This window comes from Mobula hypostoma, chromosome 3, assembly GCF_963921235.1.
Source record: "Mobula hypostoma chromosome 3, sMobHyp1.1, whole genome shotgun sequence".
NCBI lineage: Eukaryota > Metazoa > Chordata > Chondrichthyes > Myliobatiformes > Myliobatidae > Mobula > Mobula hypostoma.
The window spans coordinates 126,050,340-126,066,558 of record NC_086099.1 but is presented as its reverse complement, the minus strand read 5'-3'; the positions used below and the strand labels follow the sequence as shown (position 1 = coordinate 126,066,558).

Here is a 16,219-nt window from a genome sequence, read left to right as displayed (position 1 = left end):
GTGCTGGATTCCAGGTGGGAGTGTTCCTGGAATGCTTACGAGTTGGCTTTTAAGAGCAGCTTGAGGTTAAACCCACTAAAGGATCAGGTGCATTGAACCAGAATTGATTTGAGAGCTTCAGGTAAAGAACCCTTAGGGGCAAGTGATCAGATGATCCAGTTCACCCTGAAATTTGAGAAAGAGAAGCTAAAGACAGATGTATCAGTATTAAAGGGAATTACAGAGCCATGAGGGAGGAGCTGGCCAGGATTGATTAGAAAAGAACGATGGTGGGGAAGACGGCAGAGCACCAGTGGCTGGAATTTCTGGAAGCAATTCGGAAGTCACAGAATATACACATCCCAAAGAGGAAGTATTCAAAAGGAAAAATAACACAATTGTGGCTAAAAGAAGTCAAAGTCAACATAAAAGCCAAAGAGGGCATATAATAGAGCAAATATTAGTGGGAAGTTAGAGGATTGGGAAGCTTTGAAACAACAGAAGGCAAATAAAAAAGTCATTAAGACAAAGATGGAATATCAAAGTAAACCAGCCAATAATATTCAAAAGCATACCAAGTCTCTTTGGATATATAGTGTAAAAGAGAGGCGAGAGTGGAAATCGGACCATTGAAAACAACGTTGAAGAGGTAGTAACGGGGGACAAGGAAGTAGTGCACAAACTGAATAAGTATTTTGCAACTATCTTTACTGTGGAAGATGCTGACAGTATGGTGGAAGTTCCAGGTGTCGGGGGCATGACATGCATGAAACATAGAAAATAAGTGCAGGAGTAGGCCATTCGGCCCTTCGAGCCTGCACCGTCATTTATTATGATCATGGCTGATCATCCAACTCAGAACCCTGCACCAGCCTTCCCTCCATACCCTCTGATCCCGTAGCCACAAGGGCCATATCTAACTCCCTCTTAAATATAGCCAATGAACTGGCCTCAACTGTTTCCTGTGGCAGAGAATTCCACAGATTCGCCACTCTCTGTGTGAAGAAGTTTTTCCTAATCTCAGTCCTAAAAGGCTTCCCCCTTATCCTCAAACTGTGACCCCTTGTTCTGGACTTCCCCAACATCGGGAACAATCTTCCTGCATCTAGCCTGTCCAATCCCTTTAGGATTTTATACGTTTCAATCAGATCCCCCCTCAATCTTCTAAATTCCAACGAGTACAAGCCCAGTTCATCCAGTCTTTCTTCATATGAAAGTCCTGCCATCCCAGGAATCAATCTGGTGAACCTTCTTTGTACTCCCTCTATGGCAAGGATGTCTTTCCTCAGATTAGGGGACCAAAACTGCACACAACACTCCAGGTGTGGTCTCACCAAGGCCTTGTACAACTGCAGTAGTACCTCCCTGCTCCTGCACTCGAATCCTCTCGCTATAAATGCCAGCATACCATTCGACTTTTTCACCGCGTGCTGTACCTGCATGCCCACTTTCAATGACTGGTGTATAATGACACTCAGGTCTCGTTGCACCTCCCCTTTTCCCAATCGGCCACCATTCAAATACTAATCTGTTTTCCTATTTTTGTCACCAAAGTGGATAACTTCACATTTATCCACATTAAATTGCATCTGCCATGAATTTGCCCACTCACCCAACCTATCCAAGTCACCCTGCATCCTCTTAGCATCCTCCTCACAGCTAACTCTGCCGCCCAGCTTCGTGTCATCCGCAAACTTGGAGATGCTGCATTTAATTCCCTCATCCAAGTCATTAATATATATTGTAAACAACTGGGGTCCCAGTACTGAGCCTTGCGGTACCCCACTAGTTACTGCCTGCCATTCTGAAAAGGTCCCGTTTATTCCCACTCTTTGCTTCCTGTCTGCTAACCAATTCTCCACCCACACCAATACCTTACCCCCAATACTGTGTACTTTAAGTTTGCACACTGATCTCCTGTGTGGGACCTTGTCAAAAGCCTTTTGAAAATCCAAATATACCACATCCACTGGTTCTCCCCTATCCACTCTACTAGTTACATCCTCAAAAAATTCTATGAGATTCGTCAGACATGATTTTCCTTTCACAACTCCATGCTGACTTTGTCCGATGATTTCACCGCTTTCCAAACGTGCTGCTATCACATCTTTGATAACTGACTCCAGCAGTTTCCCCACCACCGACGTTAGGCTAACCGGTCTATAATTCCCCGGTTTCTCTCTCCCTCCTTTTTTAAAAAGTGGGGTTACATTAGCCTGCCTCCAATCCTCAGGAACTAGTCCAGAATCTAACGAGTTTTGAAAAATTATCACTAATGCATCCACTATTTCTTGGGCTACTTCCTTAAGCACTCTGGGATGCAGACCATCTGGCCCTGGGGATCTATCTGCCTTCAATCTCTTCAATTTACCTAACACCACTTCCCTACTAACATGTATTTCGCTCAGTTCCTCCATCTCACTGGACCCTCTGTCCCCTACTATTTCTGGAAGATTATTTATGTCCTCCTTAGTGAAGACAGAACCAAAGTAATTATTCAACTGGTCTGCCATGTCCTTGCTCCCCATAATCAATTCACCTGTTTCTGTCTGTAGGGGACCTACATTTGTCTTTACCAGTCTTTTCCTTTTTACATATCTATAAAAGCTCTTACAGTCAGTTTTTATGTTCCCTGCCAGTTTTCTCTCATAATCGTTTTTCCCCTTCCTAATTAAGGCCTTTGTCCTCCTCTGCTGAACTCTGAATTTCTCCCAGTCCTCAGGTGAGCCACTTTTTCTGGCTAATTTGTATGCTTCTTCTTTGGAATTGATACTATCCCTAATTTCTCTTGTCAGCCACGGGTGCACTACCTTCCTTGATTTATTCTTTTGCCAAACTGGGATGAACAATTGTTGCAGTTCATCCATGCAATCTTTAAATGCTTGCCATTGCATATCCACCATCAATCCTTTAAGTGTCATTTGCCAGTCTATCTTAGCTAATTCACGTCTCATACCTTCAAAGTTACCCCTCTAAGTTCAGAACCTTTGTTTCTGAATTAACTATGTCACTCTCCATCTTAATGAAGAATTCCACCATATTATGGTCACTCTTACCCAAGGGGCCTCTCACGACAAGATTGCTAATTAACTCTTCCTCATTGCTCAAAACCCAGTCTAGAATAGCCTGCTCTCTCGTTGGTTCCTCGACATGTTGGTTCAAAAAACCATCCCGCATACATTCCAAGAAATCCTCTTCCTCAACACCTTTACCAATTTGGTTTACCCAATCTACATGTAGATTGAAGTCACCCATTATAACTGCTGTTCCTTTATTGCACACATTTCTAATTTCCTGTTTAATACCATCTCCGACCTCACTACTACTGTTAGGTGGCCTGTACACAACTCCCACCAGCGTTTTCTGCCCCTTAGTGTTCTGCAGCTCTACCCATATCGATTCCACATCTTCCCGGCTTATGTCCTTCCTTTCTACTGAGATAATCTCATCTTTAACCAGCAACACCACCCCACCCCCTTTTCTTTCATGTCTATCCCTCCTGGATGGAATTGATGGCTTTGTTGCAAAGTTTGCAGACAATATGAAGATAAATGGAGGGGTAGGTAGTTTTGAGGAAGTAGAGGGGCTACAGAAGTCTTTACGTATATTAAGGACAGAGGTTGATAGATTCTTGATTGGTCAGGGCATGAAGGGATATGGGAAAAGGCAGGAGATTGAGGCTGAAAGGAAAGTTGGATTAGTCTTAATGAAATGGCGAAGCAGACTTGATGGGTCATGTGACCCAACTCTGCTCCTACAGCTCCTCGTCTTATGTTGGTAAGACCTCAGACAAAATCATGAATCAAGAGGTTGAGCATGGTGCAACTAGTGTCTTGAGCTGTGTATATTTCAATGCAAGTAATATCATAGGAAAGGCGGATGAGGTAAGAGCAGGACTGTTCCCTCGGACCTTGAAGGAGACTAGTGTTGAAATTGCGGGGGCCCTGACAGAAATATTTAAAATGTCGCTGTCTACGGGTGAAGTGCCGGAGGATTGGAGAGTGGCTCATGTTGTTCCATTGTTTAAAAAAGGATCGAAAAGTAATCCGGGAAATTATAGGCCAGTAAGTTTAATGTTGGTCGTAGGTAAGTTATTGGAGGGAGTACTAAGAGACAGAATCTACAAGCATTTGGATAGACAGGGGCTTTTTTGGGAGAGTCAACATGGCTTTGTGCGTGGTAGGTCATGTTTGACCAATCTGTTGGAGTTTTTCGAGGAGGTTTACAGGAAAGTGGATGAAGGGAAGGCAGTGGATATTGTCTACATGGACTTCAGTAAGGCCTTTGACAAGGTCCCGCATGGGAGGTTAGTTAGGAAAATTCAGTCGCTAGGTATACATGGGGAGGTGGTAAATTGGATTAGACATTGGCTCGATGGAAGAAGCCAGAGAGTGGTGGTAGAGAATTGCTTCTCTGAGTGGAGGACTGTGACTAGTGGTGTGCCACAGGGATCAGTGCTGGGTCCATTGTTATTTGTCATCTATATCAATGATCTGGATGATAATGTGGTAAATTGGATCAGCAAGTTTGCTGATGATACGAAGATTGGAGGTGTAGTAGACAGTGAGGAAGGTTTTCAGAGCCTGCAGCGGGACTTGGACCAGCTGGAAAAATAGGCTGAAAAATGGCAGATGGAGTTTAATACTGACAAGTGTGAGGTATTGCACGTTGGAAGGACAAACCAATGTAGAACATACAGGGTTAATGGTAAGGCACTGAGGAGTGCAGTGGAACAGAGGGATCTGGGAATACAGATACAAAATTCCCTAAAAGTGTCATCACAGGTAGATAGGGTCGTTAAGAGAAGTACTGTGTTCAGTTTTGGTCACCAAATTACAGGAAGGATATAAATAAGGTTGAAAGAGTGCAGAGAAGGTTTACAAGGATGTTGCCGGGACTTGAGAAACTCAGTTACAGAGAAAGGTTGAATAGGTTAGGACTTTATTCCCTGGAGCGTAGAAGAATGAGGGGAGATTTGATAGAAGTATATAAAATTATGATGGGTATAGATAGAGTGAATGCAAGCAGGCTTTTTCCACTGAGGCAAGGGGAGGAAAAAAACAGAGGACATGGGTTAAGGGTGAGGGGGGAAAAGTTTAAAGGGAACATTAGGGGGGGCTTCTTCACACAGAGAGTGGTGGGAGTATGGAATGAGCTGCCAGACGAGGTGGTAAATGCGGATTCTTTTTTAACATTTAAGAATAAATTGGACAGATACATGGATGGGAGGTGTACGGAGGGATATGGTCCGTGTGCAGGTCAGTGGGACTAGGCAGAAAATGGTTCGGCACAGCTAAGAAAGGCCAAAGGGCCTGTTTCTGTGCTGTAGTTTCTATGGTTCTATGGACTGGCAGCTCAGTATTCTGGGGGTTCTGTTGTTTTAGGTGTGACACAGCTGGAGGGATTAAAGGAGAAGGAGTGGCATTTCCAGTCAGGGAAAATGTCACGGCAGTACTCCATAAAGACAGACTTGAGAACTTGACTAGTTAGGTATTATGGGTGGAACTGAGAAATACGAAAAGTATGACCATGTTAATGGGGCTATATTACAGACCACCCAACAATCCTAGTGATATAGAAGAACAAATTTGTAAAGAGACTGCAAACTGTTGCAAGAAACACAAACAACAGGAATTCTGCAGATGCTGGAAATTCAAGCAACACACATCAAAGTTGCTGGTGAACGCAGCAGGCCAGGCAGCATCTATAGGAAGAGGTGTTGTTCCTCCAACCTGAGTGTGGCTTCATCTTTACAGTAGAGGAGGCCGTGGATAGACATGTCAGAATGGGAATGGGATGTGGAATTAAAATGTGTGGCCACTGGGAGATCCTGCTTTCTCTGGCAGACAGAGCGTAGATGTTCAGCAAAGCGGTCTCCCAGTCTGCGTCGGGTCTCACCAATATATAAAAGGCCACATCGGGAGCACCGGACGCAGTATATCACCCCAGTCGACTCACAGGTAAAGGCCTCACCTGGAAGGACTGTTTGGGGCCCTGAATGGTGGTAAGGGAGGAAGTGTAAGGGCATGTGTAGCACTTGTTCCGCTTACACGGATAAGTGCCAGGAGGGAGATCAGTGGGGAGGGAGCCACACATTTTAATTCCACATCCCATTCCCATTCTGACATGTCTATCCACGGCCTCCTCTACTGTAAAGATGAAGCCACACTCAGGTTGGAGGAACAACACCTTATATTCCGTATGGGTAGCCTCCAACCTGATGGCATGAACATTGACTTCTCTAACTTCCGCTAGGCCCCACCTCCCCCTCGTACCCCATCTGTTACTCTTTTTTATGCACACATTCTTTCTCTCACTCTCCTTTTTCTCCCTCTGTCCCTCTGAATATACCTCTTGCCCATCCTCTGGGTCACCCCCCCCCCCCGTCTTTCTTCCCGGACCTCCTGTCCCATGATCCTCTCGTATCCCCTTCTGCCTATCACCTGTCCAGCTCTTGGCTCCATCCCTCCCCCTCCTGTCTTCTCCTATCATTTTGGATCTCTCCCTCCCCCTCCAACTTTCAAATCCCTTACTCACTCTTCCTTCAGTTAGTCCTGACGAAGGGTCTCGGCCTGAAACATCGACTGCGCCTCTTCCTATAGATGCTGCCTGGCCTGCTGCGTTCACCAGCAACTTTGATGTGTGTTGCAAGAAACACAAGATTGTTAAAGTAGATGATGTTATCTTTCTCCGTATTGACCAGGAATCCCATACTATAAAAAGACTAGATGGGATAGAGTTGTCAAATGTGTTCAAGTAAGCTTCCTTCATCAGTACGTAGGAGTCCCAACAAGAGAGCATGTATACTGGATCTGCTGTTAGGGAATGAGTCAGGGCAGGTGACAGAAGTTTGTGTAGGGGAACACTTTGCATCCAGTGTCCACAATGCCTTTAGTTTCAAAGTAAACATGCAAAACGATAGATAGGGTCTGGTCTACGGGTTGATATTCTAAATTGGAGAAATGCCAATTTTGTTGGCACCAGGAATGGTCTGGCACGTGTGGATTGGGACAGGCTGTTTTCTGGCAAAGGTGTACTTGGAAAGTGGGAGGCCTTCAACAATGAAATTTTGAGAGGTAAAGATAACAAGTGTAGGGAACCTTGATTTTCTGGCAATATTGAGGCCACGGTTAAGAGAAAAAAAAGGAGGTGCATAGCAGGTAAAGGCAAGAAGGAACAGATGAGTTGCATATGGAGTAAAAGAAGCAAAAGAGAACACTTAAAGAAATCAGGAAGGCTAAAAGAGGCACGAAGTTGCTCTCACAGACAAGGTGAAGGACAATCCTAAAGGATTCTACAGATATGTTAGGAGCAAAAGGATTGGAAGGGACGAGATTTGTCCTCTGGAAGATCACAATGATAATCCATATGTGCAGCCAGAACAGATGGGGGAGATCTTAAGTGCATTCTCTGCATGTGTATTTACTCAGGAGATGGATACAGAGTCTACAGAAGTGAGGCAAAGCAACATCAACTTCATGGACACTGTATAGATTACAGAAGGGAAGATGTTTGTTACCCTGAGGCAAATCAAGGTGGAAAAATCCCTAGGACCTGACAAGGTGCTCCCGTGGACCCTACAGGAAGCAAACGCAGAAATTACCAGGGCCCGAGAAGAAATATTTGAAACATCCTTGGCAACCATAAGACCATATGACGCAGGAGCAGAATTAGGCCAGACAGCCCAAGTCTGCTTCGTCATTCCATCATGGCTGATCCTGGATCCCACTCAACCACATCCCGATGCTTTCTTGCCATATCGTTTGATGCCCTGACCAATCAGAAAGTTATCAACTTCCACCTTAAATATACACTTGGACTTGGCCACCGCAGTGTACGGCAGAGCATTCCATGGATTCAATACTCAAGCTAAAAAAATTCCTCCTTACCTCCGTTCCTAAAGGTTGACCCTCAATTTTGAGGCTGTGGCCTCTAGATCTGGATACCCCCACCATAAGAAACATCCTCTCCACATCGACCCTATTTTGTCCTTTTAACATTCAGTAGGTTTCAGTGAGATCCCCCAGCATTCTTCTAAATTCCAGTGAATACAGACCCAAAGCTGCCAAACACTCTTCATATGTTAACACCTTCATCCCTTCATTCCCAGAATCATTCTCCTGAACCTCCCCTGGACTCTCTCCAATGACAACACATCCTTTCTGAGATATGGGGCTAAAACTGTTGACAAAACTGCAAGTGCTTCCTGACTAGTGTCTTATAAAGCCTCAGCATTATCTCCTTGCTTTTATATTCTATTTCCCTTGAAATAAATGTTAACATCGCATTTGTCTTCTCTACCACAGACTCTCCCTATAAATTAACCTTCTCCCCATCTAGATAATAGCCTGCACTATTGTTCCTTTTACCAAAATGCATCATTTATTTCCCAAAACTGTACTCCACCTGCCACTTTTTTTGTCCAAGTCCTGCCGCAATTGCATTGCTTCCTCAGCACTACCTACCGCTCCGCCTATCTTCATATCATCTTCAAACTTTGCCACAAAGCCATCAATTCCATTATCCAAATCACTGACAAACAACATGAAAAGTAGCAGTCCACATACTGACCCCTGAGGAACACCACTAGTCACCAGCAGCAAACCAGAAAAAGGCCCCCTTTATTCCCACTCACTGCCTCCTACCTGTCAGTCATTCCTCTATCCATGTTAGTATCTTTCCTGTAACACCATAGGATATCTTGTTGAGCAGTCTTTTACGTGGCACCTTATCAAATGCCTTCTGAAAATCCAAGAAAATGACATCGACTGCCTCTTCTTTGTCCACCCTACTTATTACTTCCTTGAAGAACTTCAACAGATTTGTCAGGCAAGAATTCCTTTTACAGAAACCATGCTGACTTTGACTTAGTTTATCATTAGTACCCTGAAACCACATCCTTAATAATAGGCTCCAACACTTGTCCATCCACTGAGGTTCGGCCAATTGGCCTATAATTTCCTTTCTTTTGCTGCCTTCCTCCCTTCTTAAAGAGGGGAGTGACATTTGCAACCTTCCCATCCTCCAGGACCATGCCAGAATCAAGTGATTCTTGAAAGACCATGACCGATGCATCCCGTTATCTCTTCAGCAACCTCTCTCAGGATTCCATCTGGTCCAGATAACTTATCCAGCCTAAGTCCCAAGACTGCCTTGCACTTTTTCCTTTGTAAAAGGAATGGCACTCACTTCTGCTCCCTGACACTCACGGACCTCTGGCACACTGCTAGTGTCTTCCACAGTGAAGACTGATGCAAAGTACCCATTAAGTTCATCTGCTATTTCTTTGCCCCTCATTACTTCCTCACCAGTATCATTTTCCAGTGGTTCAATATCAATTCTCACCTCCCTTTTACTCTTTATATAACTGGAAAAAAACTTTTAGTAAGCTGCATTATCCTCATATTTCACCTTTTCCCTTCTTATAGCTTTCTTAGTTTAGTGCGCATGCGACGGTCGTGCATGCAGCCTGTTACAGCCGTTCCGATCGGATTCTTACTTTTTTCTTCTTACTTTTTAGCTTACGTTATCTTTTGTTTTTTTTCTCCACGGTAACACGTCAAAGCTGCACCCTCTCTAACATGCTGGTAGAGAGAGTTTTATTTGGGTTTTTAGCGCTGGAAATAGTTACATCCCGACACGTGGGACAGAAGCATGGTTGCATTGTTCATTCCAGGGACCAGCTGCTTGCGCTAAAGCCGGCCGGTTTAGCGAGCAGAGCCGCGGACACCCCTGCTGAAATCTGGAGGAAAACACACAGAGGATGCAGAGGGGAATCACAAAGTCGAGGAAAGAGGACCGGGTTGAGACAACAGAGACTTATGGAGAAGAGGAGTTCGGTGGGTAATAAAATGGACGAGTTCACGGCGCTAGCCAGGCGTCAGAGAACATTTCAGGAGTGCAATGTTATCTGTTTCACTGAAACGGGGCTGCACAAGGACATACCCGATCAAACCTTCTCCATGGACGGCTTCCAGACCATTCTGGCTGACCGGAAGTGCACTGAGAGCGGTAAGCGTAAAGGAGTTGGGTGCTTCCGGTTCTGGTTAACAACAGATGGTGCAATCCGGGTCATATTACGATCGAGGAACGTGTTTTGTAGACCGGATATTGAACTTTTTACTGTTGGACTCCGGTCACATTCCACTGAGATTCAACACTGGGTGGCACGCGGAGGTCGTTCCTGCCTGTGGCCATCGGAGTTGCAGCTCCTCCCGTGGAGGGTCAGACACCCTGAGCCAATAGACTGGTCCTGGACTTTTTTCCATCTGGCATAGTTTGCATTTTGTTTGATTGTTTGTGGTTTTTGTATTGCTATATTTATGCTCTATTCTTGGTTGGTGCGGCTGTAACGAAACCCAATTTCCCTCGGGATCAATAAAGTATATCTATCTATCTAGTTACTTTTAGTTAGGTTTTAAAAGCTTCCCAATCATCCAACTTCCTACTCAATTTTGCTATGTTATATGTCCTTTCCTTGGCTTTTATGCAGTCCTTACCTTCCCTTGTCAGCCACGGTTGCCTATCCTTGCCATTTGTGAACAACTTCCGTGTAACAGATGCCTTGTGAACTATACCCAGAAACTTCAGCCACCTCTGCTCTGCTGTCATCTCTGCCAGGATCTTCCTCCAACCCACCCTGGCAAGCTCCTCTCTCATGCCTCTGCAGTTCCCTTTATTCCACTGCAATACTAACATGTGTAACTTATGCTTCTCCCTTTCAAATTGCAAAGGAGATATTCAGGAGGTTAGCCAATGTTGTTCTGCTGTTTAATAAATGCTCTTAAGCAGAAACCAGGAAATTATAAGCCGTTGAGTCCGACATCAGTTGTGGGAAGTTATTGGAAGGCATTCTAAGGGACCGGATACAAATATTTGGATGGACATGGAATGATAGTCAGCAGAGCTTCGAGCATGTCTAACCAATCTTGGAGTTTGAGGAAGTTACCAAGAAAATAGATGAAGGTAAGGCAGTGGATATTGTCTACATGGACTTTAGTAAAGCATTTGATAAGGCCCTGCATGGGAAGCTGGTCAAGAAGGTTCAATTGCATGGCATTCAGGATGAGGTAGTAAATTGGATTAGACATTGGTTTTGTGGGAGAAGCCAGAGAGTGGCAGTAAAGGGCTGCCTCTCTGACTGGATGCTTGTGACCAGTGGTGTCCTGCAGGGATCGGGGTTTGGTCCAGAAGGCATTACGATTGGAGTGCTGTGGACAGTAAGGAAGTCTATCATGGTTTGTAGAGGCGTCTCCATCAGCTGGAAAACATGTGCTGAAAAATGGCAGATGGAATTTAATGGAGACAAGTGCGTGGTTTTGCACTTCAACAGGATCAACCAGGGCAGGTCTTACGGTGAATGGTAGGGTACATAATTCCATGAAAGTGACATCACAGGTAGATAGGGTTGTAAAGCTTTTGGCACATCAGCCTTCATAAATCAATGTGTGGAGTACAGAAGATGGGATTTATATTGAAGTTGTACAGGATATTGGTGAGGCCTAATTTGGAGTATTGTGTGCAGTTTTGGTCACCTACCTAAAGAAAAGATGCAAATAAGTTTGAAAGAATAGAGAAAATTTACAAGGATATTGTCTGGTCTGGAGGACCTGAGTTACAACGAAAGACTGAACAGGTTAGGACTGTATTTTTTTTTAAAAGAACGTAGAAGATTGAGGTTTGATAGAGGCATACAAAATTATGAAACGTATAGATAGGGCAAATGCAAACAGGCTTTTTCCACTGATGGTCAAGCAGAGGTCAAGGTTAAGGGTGAAAGTTGAGAAGTTTAAGGGGAACATGAGGGGAAACCTCTTCACTCAGAGGGTCGTGAGAGTGTGCAATGAGCTGCCAGTACACGTGGGACATGCAAGCTCGATTTCAATGTTCGAGAAGTTTGGATAGGTACATAGGGATATGGAGGGCTATGGTCCAGGTGTAGGTTGATGACAGTAAGCAGTTTAAAAGGTTTTGGCATGGAGTAGATGGACCAAAAGGCCTGTTTGGGTGCTGTACTTCTCTATGACTCTTCTTAGTATACTGTTGAAGTTCTTTGGACAAGCTGGGGTTATTTTCTTTGGAACAGGGGTTGAGGGCAGATTTAATTGATGTTTATAAAATTATATTGTAGTTTTTTCTCCCTATTGATTCTGTAAAGAAAAACAAAACTTTCTTAAAGGGGTAATGAAAAAACAGAAACATAGATTTAAAGTCATTGGTAGAAGAATTAAGAGTGGGATAAGGAAAGCTTTATGTTACTTTTCATCCAAAGTGTAGCAGTAATCTTGAAGGAAGGAAGAAGGAGAAACTCTCATCACATTTATAAATTATTTGGACATATACTTAAAAACCGTGTGACATTCAGGCTGTACTCAAGTGCTAGAAGGCAAAATTAGCCTCAGGGACCTCTCTTTAGATTGGTGTAGGCACAACAGAATCAATAGACAATAAGTGCAGGAGTAGGCTATTCAGCCCTTCGAGCCAGCACAACCATTCACTGTGATCATGGCTGATCATTCACAATCAGTACCCTTTTCCTGCCTTCTCCCCATATCCCTTCACTCCACTATCTTTAAGAGTTCTAACTCTTTCTTGAAAGAATCCAAAGAATTGGCCTCCACTACCTTCTAAGGCACAGCATTCCACAGAACCACAATCATCTGTGTGAAAAAGTTTTTCCTCAACTCCATTCTAATTTGTCTCCCACCTTATTCTTAACCTGTGGCCTCTGTTTCTGGACTCCTCCAACATCAGGAACATGTTTCCTGCCTCTAGCATGTCCAATCCCTTACTAATCTTATATGTTTCAATCAGATCCCCTCTCATCCTTCTAAATTCCAGTGTATACAAAACAAAGCCCCAGTAGCTCCAATCTTTCAACATATGACAGTCCCATCATCCCAGGAATTAACCTCGTGAACCTACGCTGCACTCCCTCAATAGCTAGAATGTCCTTCCTCAAATTTGGAGACCAAAACTGTACACAGTACTCAAGGTGTGGTCTCACCAGCACCCTGTACAACTGCAGAAGGACCTCTTTGCTCCTATACTCAACTCCCCTTGTTATGAAGGCCAACATGCCATTAGCTTTCTTCTCTGCCTGCTGTACCTGCATGCTTACTTTCAGTGACTGATGAACAAGGACACCAAGATCTCGTTGTACTTCCCCTTTTCCTAACTTGACACCATTCAGATAGTAATCTGCCTTCCTGTTCTTGCCACCAAACTGGATAACCTCACACTTATCCACATTAAACTGCATCTGCCATGCATCTGCCCACTCACCCAACCTGTCCAAGTCAGCCTGCATTCTCTTAACATCTCATCGCGGCCTCTCCGTTGATGAATATCTGTTATCTGTCAAGTAGGGGACCGTGCACAATTCCGATTTGATGGAGACAGACATGAGTGCATAGCGGAACATCTGGAAAACTTCTGAAATGTCTGCTTTGCTACCGCTGCTACTGTGTGGTAACTGGAATCTCTGGAGCTGAAGACCTCGGAATCCTCGGCTTTGCATGTTTCAGCGGCCGGGGAGAGGTCGAAGGCGCTCAGCAGACTGTATCGGAGAGGCTGCTCGGAAGCTCGGGAGTTTTCGGATGGATGGACTCAGGGTCGGCTGCTTCCAAGGTATCGGCAAGTTGATGGTGCCTGGAGGTTTATGGCAAGGAGTTTCTCCCTTTTGCCGATGCTATCGGGGACTCGGGAGTCGATCAACTATTTTTTTTTTACTGTGCCTATGGACTGTTCTTCATCAAATTATGGTATTGCTTTGCACTGCTGTAACTATATGGCATAATTATGTGGTTTTGTCAGTGTTAGTCTTTGGTCTGTCTTGTTTTCTGTGATATCACACCAGAGAAACATTGTATCATTTCTTAATGCATGTATGCATTTCTAAATGACAGTAAAAGAGGACTGAGTGTTCTCATAATCTAATCTAATCCTCTTCACATTTTACACTGCCACCCAGCTTTGTGTCACCTGCAAATTTGCTAATGTTACTTTTAATCCCTTCATCTAAATCATTAATGTATATTGTAAATAGCTGTGGTCCCAGCACTGAGCCTTGCAGTACCCCACTAGTCACTGCCTGCCATTCTGAAAAGGACCCACTGATCCCTACTCTTTCTTTCCTGACTGCCACCCAATTTTCTATCCATGTCAGTACCCTACCCCCAACACCAACTGCTCTAATTTTGCACAGTAACCTCCTATGTGGGACCTTATCAAAGGCTTTCTGAAAGTCCAGGTACACTACATCCACTGAATTTCCCATGTCCATTTTCACAGTTACATTCTCAAAAAATTCCAGAAGATTAGTCAAGCATGATTTCCCCTTCGTAAATCCATGCTGACTCGGACCGATCCTGTTACTGCTATCCAGATGTGTCGTAATTTCATCTTTTATAATTGACTCCAGCATCTTTCCCACCACCGACGTCAGGCTAACTGGTCTATAATTCCCTGTTTTCTCTCTTCCTCCCTTCTTGAAGAGGGGGACAGCATTAGCCACCCTCCAATCCACAGGAACTGATCCTGAATCTAAAGAACATTGGAAAATGATTACGAATGCGTCCACGATTTCTACAGCCACCTACTTAAGTACCCTGGGATGCAGACCATCGGGCCCTGGGGATTTATCAGCCTTCAGTCCCATCAGTTTACCCAACATCATTTTCTGCCTGATGCGAATTTCCTTCAGTTCCTCTTTTACCCTAGGCCCTCTGGCCATTATTACGTCTGGAGATTATTTGTGTCTTCCCTAGTGAAGACAGATCCAAAGTACCTGTTCAGCTCGTCTGCCATTCCCTTCTTCCCCATAATAATTTCACACCTTTCTGTCTTCAAGGGCCCAACTTTGGTCTTAACTAACTTATTCCTCTTCACATACCTAAAGAAGCTTTTACTATCCTCCTTTATATTCTTGGCTAGCTTACCTTCTTACCTCATCTTTTCCCCCCCGTATTGCCTTTTTAGTTATCTTCTGTTGCTCCTTAAAAGTCTCCCAATCCTCTGGCTTCCCACTCATCCTTGCTATGTTATACTTCCTCTCTTATTTTTATACTGTCCTTCACTTCCGCTGTCATCCACAGTCGCCCCTTACTCCCCTTAGAATCTTTCTTCCTCTTTGGAATGAACTGATTCTGCACCTACTGTATTATTCCCAGAAATACCTGCCATTTTTGTTCCACTGTCATCCCTGCTAGGGTATCTTTCCAATCAACTTTGGCCAGCTCCTCCCTCATGGGTCCATAGTCCCCTCTGTTCAACTGTAATACTGGCACTTCGGATCTTCCCTTCTCCCTCTCAAACTGCAGATTAAAACTTATCATATTATGGTCACTACCTCCTAATGGCTCCTTTACCTCGAGTTCCCTTATCAAATCTGGCTCATTACACAACACTAAATCCAGAATTGCCTTCTCCCTGGTAGGCTCTAATACAAGCTGCTCTAAGAATCCATCTCTGAGGCATTCCAAAAACTCCCTTTCTTGGGGTCCAGGACCAACCTGATTTTCCCAGTTGTACGTTGCTGTAGTTCTCAAATACTTTTGTCCCCAAGACTGCTGTATTACTAGCTAGTAAAGTAGGTTATAACATTAAAGGCCCCTATCAGGTCAATCCTCAGTCCTTTTTGTCTTGGCAATAGTGCCACAAATCTAACCAATCTTTCAAGGGAGATGTTAACTCCCATTACTGGTACGGCTATGACAAATATGTTCTACATCTTGAAGTACCTCCATATCCTGTCCATAAAAAGGCAAGACCTTTGTAAGTATTCCAAGTTACATTCTATGCATGGATAACATAACATTATCAACTTTCCTGTTCTACCACTCTTTAAAAAAGATGCTTTGTTTCCTTTAACTTGCTTTTAGTAATTATTATATCTGTGCCCATATTTCTCTACACCATTTAGGCACAGTTTATTAGTTATTTCACAGATTAAAATTTGTAAAGAAAAATATTTATCGATTTTTAGAATATATATTTCCATCCGAAATAGTGAAGACCAACAAACAGGCATGAGGGGCCTGTTAATTTCAAGAGATAATAAGTTCAGTTTAGATATGTGGTCAGTTTTGTGACAAGAAGGTTGGACAGCTAAGAGAACGTTCTCCAGTTTATTATAAATAAACATACAAGGTTTTGCACTGGAATTACATTAAAAACAGCTTAAAATTCCACATTCAATTATGATTGGTGGTTTCCCCAAGTTCTGACATTTTAATTTCTG

General features: G+C 43.8%; 1 protein-coding gene across 5 annotated transcripts in view; it reads right to left on the bottom strand.

The window, feature by feature from the left end:
- Positions 1-16,219, bottom strand: part of LOC134344249 (homeodomain-interacting protein kinase 1-like) — a 127,826-nt gene that overhangs the window by 12,368 nt on the left and 99,239 nt on the right. The window lies entirely within an intron of this gene.